This window comes from Tachyglossus aculeatus, chromosome X4, assembly GCF_015852505.1.
Source record: "Tachyglossus aculeatus isolate mTacAcu1 chromosome X4, mTacAcu1.pri, whole genome shotgun sequence".
Taxonomy (NCBI): domain Eukaryota; kingdom Metazoa; phylum Chordata; class Mammalia; order Monotremata; family Tachyglossidae; genus Tachyglossus; species Tachyglossus aculeatus.
The window spans coordinates 25309158-25318803 of record NC_052098.1 but is presented as its reverse complement, the minus strand read 5'-3'; the positions used below and the strand labels follow the sequence as shown (position 1 = coordinate 25318803).

Below are 9646 nucleotides of genomic sequence, written 5' to 3'. Positions count from 1 at the left end.
GTCTGTCAGTGTGATCATAGGTCTTAAGTCTGTTTGTTTTTTCCAACATTATTCTTGTTAGGAACTGAAACCAGTTTAGTGGCTGATCCCTTTTGAACAATCTAAATAGATCAGTAGTTTGAGGCACATCCATTCAATACTGCATACTGGCCAAGTCTGCGTGGATGTGCACAAGGGGTTTTGTTTTATTGATTGACTTTTTTTTTTTCCTTGGGAAGCTCCAATTTTGACCCAAATCGGCACAGGTCACAATAATGGTGCCAAAGAAATGTTCCCAGATAGAAAATACTGTGAAGGCAGGAGGAATGTGTGTGCAGTCTTTGTGGAACTACATACCACTTGTCATGCCCTGGAAACCCTGCCATCAGCAGGCTCTGAACTGAATTGAACTGCTGGACTTGTGTTCAGTCACTGGGCACTACCTCTCAATCTCTCATTTATGCCCATTCTTACTGGTTCAGTTGGGGCATTTTTTCCCCCTCCTTTTAGTTCTCGTAGCAACTGCCTGAACTTTTGACAGGTGGAAAGGGGAGAAAGTAAGCAAATAGGGGGAGGAAAGTGGAGGAGGAAACAGGTCATCTCAGATGGGGAAAGTGTGAAACACTTCTTCACCTAAAGTTGGCACCATATGGAATTTATCACAGATAGTTAGGCAGTTCAGAAATCAGTAGGTTCAAGAGCAGATTTGTCTAAATGGTTGAACAAGTGGCCCAGCTGCTGGTAGGCAGGGAAAGTGTCTACCAACTCTATTATACCTTCCCAAGTGCTTAGAAGAGTGCCCTGCACACAATATGTGCTCAAAAAATAATTGATTGATTGGTTGATTGAAAATAAACATGACTAGAAGGGAAGCTAGTGATATAGAGTTTTCTAGCATCCTCTAGACTGTAAGCTCATTGTGGGCAGGGAACAGGCCTACCAACCCTGTTGTACTGCACTCTCCCAAGCAAGCAGTGAGGCCTAGCGAATGGAGCGTCGGCCTGGATGTGAGCCCACTGTTGGGTAGGGACCGTCTCTATGTGTGGCCAACTTGTGCTTCCCAAGCGCTTAGTACAGTGCTCTGCACACAGTAAGCGCTCAATAAATACGATTGATTGATTGATTGGGAGTCAGAAGAACCTGGATTCTAATAGCAGCTCTGCCACTTGTCTGCTTGGGACAGAGACTGTATCCAACCTGATTATCTTGTATCTACCCCAGTGCTTAAAACAGTGCCTGGCATGTAGTAAGTGTTTAACAAATACCATTAACAATTAAAACAACTTTGTACCGTGTTCACACGCGGAAAGCATTCAGTAAGTATCACTGATACAGAGGAAGAGGTTAGGAATCTTAGGTGGTATATCTCTAAACATTAGGGCGGATGCAAAGCTAGAGCAACCAATCACTAGGATCCTTCAAGAATCATATTGCCATTATCAGACAGTTACCTGGCTGAACAGACCTGATCCAATAATGGGTACCTTAAAGGGAGACCTCTCCTGATACCTAGATGAAATTTAGGCCAAATAAAATTCTTACAAGAATATCCAGGTCCTGTGAGAACCCATTCCTTTCCCTTCTGTTTCCTCTTCTGGACTTCAGTGTTACAATATTCCAGTCCTATTGCCAGTATTACACTCTGTTCTCCCTGGATGGTCAACTGACAAAAGATCACTGGAAAAACCAGTAGTGAAACAAAAGGGATACTAATGAATGGCCACTGATTTCACTCCAAAGAACCCCCTACCCAAGATTGAAATATGCAAAATCACAAATGGTTTGGGCAGGGAGAGCATAGAGTCTTTGCTTACCAAACCCCAGGATTAGGAAACTTGCAAGTGGTATAATCAAGGCAAACAAAAGGAAACATGTCTTTACAAAGCTGTGGATGAATATATGGAATTCATTACCTTAGGAAGTTTTGTAGGCAGATGTTATCAACAGGCTCATAAGTTTGAAAAAGTTCACGGATAGCAGTTTGTGATGAATTATTAGAAGAAAAAGTTGGAGGTATTGGAAGGTGCATCTCTGTGAAGGTAAATTTTAGAAGGGCAGCTGCTGAACTGTTCCTCCAAACATTCTATTGCCACTACAGGAGCCTGAATATTGGGTTGGGTGGCATTGCTTATGTTCTTATCTTCTCTAGATCAATATATGTCCAACTAAGGCCTAAGAACTGTGAGAACCCAGAAACTAAACTAATAGCATCAGAAAGGAGTGAGGAGTTGGAGTGGATCAGAGCCAGAAGAAATATGCTAGTTTCTCCCATAGTTTTAGGGGTATGTAAGCTGAACTCTGCACATAGTAAGCGCTCAATAAATACGATTGATGATGATGATGATAATGAACTGAGGGATTTCATAGGGCTGAAAACATTCATAAAGAAGCCACCCTTGTATTCTAATCAGCCGGCTGGAACTTGCTATGGGACACAGGACAGTGATGTCATAAGGTCAGAAGGCATTCCCTGATTCATTTCCAGCACCTCAAGTCATGTCAACCCAACACCCATCCTCAGAACTAATGAATGTATCAATTTATGTACACTACTTTTTCACTTATTTATCTTTCTATGTTCTCATTCTTAGTTGTATTTTTTTCTTCTTCCTGCTTCCAATTTGTAAATAATCTGTCTGCTTGTTTTCTTTATTAGACTGCAAATTCCTTGTCTTTTCCTTCCATTGTTCTCTCCCTAGTGCTTAGTACAGTCCAAATTAGGGTAACCTTCCTCCAGACTGTAAGCTCCTAGTGGGCAGGGAACATGTCCTACCAACTCTGTTGTGTGATACTCTCCCAAACGTTTAGTATGGTACAGTGATTAATAACAATGCTCTGCACATAGTAGGTGCTCAATAAATACCATTGATACTAATCAATGGCATTTGATTGCTCCCTGTGAAGAACTCTGTACTAAGCACTTGGGAGAGCACAATAAAGTTAGTAGTCATGTTCCCTGCCCTCAAGGAGCTTGCAATCCAGGAGTCCCAGCAGTACTCTGGGACCTACGCAATCAATTTGGGGTTTCCAGCACAATCAATCAATCAATCGTATTTACTGAGCACTTACTGTGTGCAGAGCACTGTACTAAGTGCTTGGGAAGTACAAGTTGGCAACATATAGAGACGGTCCCTACCCAACAGTGGGCTCACAGTCTAGAAGGGGGAGACAGAGAACAAAACCAAACATATTAACAAAATAAAATAAATAGAATAGATATGTACAAGTAAAATAAATAAATAGAGTAATAAATCTGTACAAACATATATACAGGTGCTGTGGGGAAGGGAAGGAGGTAAGGCGGGGGGATGGAGAGGGGGAGGAGGGGGAGAGGAAGGAGGGGGCTCAGTCTGGGAAGGCCTCCTGGAGGAGGTAGCTCTCTGTAGGGCCTTGAAGGGAGGAAGAGAGCTAGCTTGGCGGATGGGCAGACGGAGGGCATTCCAGGCCAAGGGGATGACGTGGGCCGGGAGTCGATGGCGGGACAGGCCAGAATGAGGCACGGTGAGGAGATTAGCGGCAGAGGAGCAGAGGGTGCGAGCTGGGCTGTAGAAGGAGAGAAGGGAGGTGAGGTAGGAGGGGGCGAGCTGATGGAGAGCCTTGAAGCCGAGGGTGAGGAGTTTCTGCCTGATGCGTAGGTTGATTGGTAGCCACTGGAGATTTTTGAGGAGGGGAGTAACATGCCCAGAGCGTTTCTGGACAAAGACAATCCGGGCAGCGGCGTGAAATATGGATTGAAGCGGGGAGAGACAAGAGAATGGGAGATTGGAGAGGAGGCTGATACAGTAGTCCAGACGGGATAGGATGAGAGCTTGAACGAGCAGGGTAGTGGTTTGGATTAGGAGGAAAGGGCAGATCTTGGCGATGTTGCGGAGCTGAGACCGGCAGGTTTTGTTGACGGCTAGGATATGAGGGGTGAACGAGAGAGCGGAGTCTAGGATGACACCAAGGTTGCAGGCTTGTGACACGGGAAGGGTGGTAGTGCCGTCAACAGTGATGGGAAAGTCAGGGAGAGGGCAGGGTTTGGAAGACAAAGAGTTCAGTCTTGGACATGTTGAGTTTTAGGTGGCGGGCAGACATCCAGATGGAGATGTCCTGAAGGCAGGAGGAGATGCGAGCCTGGAAGGAGGGGAGAGCAGGGGCATAGATGTAGATTTCAGTAGTAATGTGGGGCCTGCCCTAGCACCAAGATGGTGCTGGTTCGTAGTGGGCTGAAGCTGTCATCCCTGCCCAAAGGGATGTAAGTTCCTCGAGGGTAAGGATCATGTCTACACACTCTTGCACTCTCCCAAATGCTTAGTACAGTGTTCTGTGCAGAGTAAGTGCTCAATGAATACTATTTATTGGTTGATAGGAAAGATATCTTGAAAAAGGACTGCTTACTGAATTGAGACTGGCTAGAAAGAACCCATTATGTGGAACAAGGATCAAGCAGGGTTATATGGAAGAGGGCCCACTGGTGGAAAATGCTGTTAAGTTCTGTTCTATTAGTGCCCCAGCTAAAATCCATGACCGTAAGCGCTCAATACGATTGAATGAATGGTAGAAACAGGCCTAAATTGTTTCTGCCACAACCAAGAAACAACCAAGAGATGAAGGCAGATGTAGAAGAGTTAGCTGGAGAGATCATCAGAAAATTGTTTTCATTTAGTCTTCTCTCTTCTCTTTTAGTCTTCTCCCTTCCCCTTATACTTTGGGTGCCCCTCTGATTGGCTCTTGAGCACGTGAAAATTCAGGGACTGGGATTCAGAAATATCTCAGAAGGGGCAGAAGGAAAGTAAAGAGTTGGAAGTACAAGAGGCATAAGTATTTGGAAGAATTTCCGCGTGTTTGGCTAGGAGAGCGTCAAAATGTCTGGCACAGATCATATGCACTTCGCTAGATATAAATTTCACTAGACCCAGATCCCATTTGCAGTGAACCTAACAGGCCTGTGCACAGGATTTCACTGTATGCAAGATCACCGTACAGGGATTTCACCACATAAATAATGAGTGAAGAAAGGCAATTTCCACCCAGAATAAAAAAAAAAGCAATTAAAACTGGTGCAGACTCACTGACCTTGCCAAACTTTGCTTTATATAATAGAAGAATCACATACTTCAATTACTCTTGGCCAATTTCTAAGTTTTCCATGAGGCATTTTAGGTTATTGAATGTTGTTTCTATTTGGCTTACTAATGAATAGTTTCTTCTACATTCAGTTAGGCTGGTTCTAACTTTTTTTTTTTTCAATCCAATATGAGGACGGAAGATAATTAAAGGGAAACTGTCCAGGGGCAGATTTTTATCCTAGGTAACTTCGTGTTCATTGAGCTACCCAAAACATATTCTGGTTTTTAGTGGACAAGTTTAATTTTGCTCTTTCACATTGGTGGTGGTGGAGATGATGATGATGATAGGTTACTGTGTCATACTCTTCTATGGTGTCTTTCTCCCGGTGACTCAATCAATCTATATTATTTGAGTGCTTACTCTGTGTGGATCAATCAATCAATGGTATTTATTGAGCACTTACTGTGTGCAGAGCAATGTACTAAGCGCTTGGGAGAATACAACAGAGTTGGTAGACATTCCCTGCCCACCATGAGCTTACAGTCTAGAGAATCAAGGTACTAAAAGCCAGTAGACGTGATTCCTGCCCTTATGATTTTACAATCTAAAGACCCAGAATATGTTCTACCTTACCTCGATTTTCCTCTGTATCATCATTAGAGTGTGTACTGTGCCCAATGGCAACATGACCAGCATGAGGGATGAGAGAGTGTGAGTGGAACTGAGCAAACCACTGGCAATATCCTTAGCACACATTCTGGATCCGCGAGTCTCAGGACCAAAGCTCGTTCATTATTCTCAATGGGACATTCCCTCATCAGGTAAGGTGTGAGTCTTGGCATTTCCTTTTTCTGGATGGAGTAGCTGAGGCTGAAAGATGCTAATCCAACTGCTTTAAATCACATAGCAGGTCAGTGGGAGCCTGACGATTAGAGCCCAGTTTTCAATTTTCCTCTTTTAAGTCACTTTCCTTTGGACAACTAGGCTTCATTTTGGATGATGTTGCAAGTGGTAAAATCCTTGTGGTGTGTGAGGGTGTCTGGACAGATGGCCGAGTAAACATCACCCCCCCCCCACCGCATTACATGCACTTAAGGTTAGATGCCTACTGCGCTAATAGATTTGTCCCATACAGTGCCTGTCTCTTTTTTTTGAGCCTGCCTCTTGGCATCCTGATGGTCATTAAGCCTTTACTCAAGGAGAGCAACCCCTTTCTCAATTTCTGCACACCAGCCTAGTCGGTTTGCTGTGGTAGTCTCTCAACAGTCTGCTGCTATGTCACATGGTTTGACTGTGTTTCCCTAGGTCTTCATGTCATTTATTTTTGTCCTCCTGGATTGCAAATACTCCCTTTCAGTCTCCTATCCAGCAGCTGCTTGGGGGCTCTGCTATTGTTCATCCTCTTCACATTTCCTATCAAAGAGAGCTGTGGTGCTTTGAGCTGGCTCAAATGCTCAAATGCAATGCTCCTGAGCTGGCTATCCTCCCAGACCATGTGTCTCTAATCCCGTCCTGCCCTTTAATGTTCAACGTAGTACCTATAGGTGATGCTACTGAAACCGCTCCAAACGTCTAATGGGCATACTCCAATCCTGGAAACTCAGATTCATTCATTGTCATATTTACTGAGCACTTACCGTGTGCAAAGCATTGTACTAAGTGCTTGGGAGAGTACACTATAACAACAGACACATTCCTGCCCACAGTGAACTCACAGTCATGGCAAGCGCAGACTTTAAAGGCTCAAAAGCTGTGACTGTAGCTCTGGCACCCATCTTACTGTTTACCTGGTGATTGCTCCCCCACCAATTTTCTAGGACAAATGGAAGACATGCCATAATGCAGGAGTTGCCATCTTGCAAAACCCCAGGTTTAGGAAATCTCATATTTTAGTAACCCCTGGGTACAACCTTGCTTGTGCACCAGCATGACCCCCATGGGTGCACTGTGTACAAACAGGCCTTGCATTTATGAACAAATGTTCCCTAATTCACCGAAGTTTTCACTGAGTGTACTGGCAATAACATCACTGTTGCTGCTGGTGGAAGGTCCTCCAAGTCAATGGGAAGACCCAGGCCCCGTTGTAAGCATCCTCTCCCAGGTGACCATGAGTACCGAGGCAATGATTGTCAAACACCAGCTTCCCGGGATAGAACAGATGATCAAAGCTTTGAGTCCAGGCTCCCAAAGCATGTGGCAAACTCCCAGTTACCTCCCAGGAGATGCTTATAGCCAGTATAAGGAAAATGTTCTGAAGCCTAAGCTACAAAACTATGCAAAACAAATCTTGGCCACAGATCACCCCACTTGGATAAATAATACAGCCAGGCAGTTGAAATTGCCAGAGCCTCTCTCTGTCAGACAAAGAGAAAAGAGCGGCGGAAGCAGCAAATTGAGAACCCTGGGTCACTTTCCCCCTATGGAAATGTTTATCTAAGCTGCAGTAGACCTTGTGGGTCTGAGGCCTTATTAGTCACATGAAAGCTCATAAATAACTCTCATGGAAAGAAAAAAACATTCTCACTCACAAGAGATTCATGCTGAGGCTGGTGATGATAAAATATGTTTTCCTTTTAGGAGTTATTAGAAAAGTGAAGAAATAATAACAATGCTTGAGGTTCTCATAGCACCTTTCTTCCTAAAAACAAGCACGTTTTTACACATCTTATTTTACATCTCTATAGTAGGGAAGGCCCCATGGTTCTCTCCACTTATGACTTAGTCGCCTACAAAACAAAGCCTACCAGTTTGTTTGGGGAGTTCCTTAGTTTTCTGTCCATAGCATTACTAAGGTCACATCTCCTCCAAGAGGCCTTCCCCAATTAAGTCCTCTTTTCCCCCAGCTCACTCTCCCTTCTGCGTCACCTATGCAGTTAGACCTGTGACCTTTGGACATTTACCTCACCCCCAACCCTACAGCACTTATGTATATTAGTTTAAATTATATGTTATAATTCATATTAATGCCTGCCTCCCCCTCTAGGCTGTAAGCTTGTTATGGGCAGGGAATGTGTCTGCTAATTCTGTTATAATGTACTCTCCCAAACACTTAGTACAGTGCTCTGAAATTAGTAAACACTTAATAAATACCACTGATTATTGATAGCAAGGAGGTAGAGGGCTTAAGGGAAAGAAACTGAGCTGGGAGTCAGAAGACCCGTGGTCTAGTCGCAGCTGTGCCACTTTCTGTGTCTGCTTCCTCATTTGTAGAATGGGGATAAGATACTTGCTCTACCCTACCTTTTAAATGGTGAGCCTCGTATGGCAGAGAGGCTGTGTCTGAGCTGATTACCTTGAATACACCCTAGCACTTAATGCAGTGCTTGACGTATTGTCTTATGCTGTCAGGTTGTCTCAGACCCATAACAATACCATGGACACATCTCTCCCAGAATGCCTCACCTCAATCTGCGATCGTTCTGGTAGTGTATCCATGGAATTTTCTTGGCAAAAAATACAGAAGTGGTTTATCATTGCCTCCTTCCACGCAGTAAACTTTAGTTTCTGCTCTCAACTCTCTCGCCTGTGTCATTGCTGCCCAGCTGAGTTTTGACTTGTAGCAGATCGCCTTCCACGGGCCTTCCACTCACTAGCCACTGCCCAAGCTAGGAATGGAATGGATATGCCTCTGCTTGACTCTCCCTCCTGTAGTCGAGACTGGTAGAATACTGGAAACTCTCCAGGTGTGATCCTGAGAGGGGGCTTGATATTTAGTAAACTTAAAATATCCTCCCCCCTCCATCCCCCCCACCTTACCTCCTTCCCTTCCCCACAGCACCTGTGTATATGTATATATGTTTGTACGCATTTATTACTCTATTTTACTTGTACCTATCTATTCTATTTTATTTTGTTAATATGTTTTGTTTTGTTCTCTATCTCCCCCTTCTAGACCGTGAGCCCACTGTTGGGTAGGGACCATCTCTACATGTTGCCAACTTGTACTTCCCAAGCGCTTAGTACAGCGCTCAATAAATGCGATTGATTGATTGATTAACAAGTACCACATTATTATAGAATTAGTTCAATAATGTTAAGAGCCTTTCACCTCTGGAAGAATTCAGCTGGAGGTGTATGGAGGGCTCGTCCCATTGGTTACAGAGAAACAGCATGGTCTAATGGAAGGAACATAAGCCTAGGAGTCAGAGGACCTGGGTTCTAATATCAGCTATGCCACTGGTCTGCTGTGTGATCTTGGGCAAGTCACTTAACTTCTCTGTGCCTCAGTTCTCTCAGCTGCAAAATGGGGATTCAATAGCTGTTCTCCCTCCTACTAGACTGTGAGTGCCACGTGGGACCCGATTATCTTGTATCTACCCCAGTGCTTAGGACAGTGATTAGTACATAGTAAGTGTTTAAACACAATTATCATCATCATCATTATTATTATTATTACAGAATAAATATACCAGTGGTATATATTATGGAAAAGCTATCAAAATGTAAAACTAAAAGGTCACCAAATTGGGGAAACAATTCAACACAGTGCAGTCTCGAGGAGAAAGAGGTTCTTCCCAGATCGTTTCCACCAAATTCTTACCTGCATGGCCAGGCTTTCTAACCAGGGATCTGCCCAAGCTTCCAGCCTCCTAGACAGAGCACTGATTGGTCTCAT

General features: G+C 44.1%; 1 pseudogene; it reads right to left on the bottom strand.

Moving 5' to 3' along the window:
* Positions 1–8583: 8583 nt before the first annotated feature.
* On the bottom strand, positions 8584–8732 carry LOC119948570 (annotated as a pseudogene).
* Positions 8733–9646: the final 914 nt, after the last annotated feature.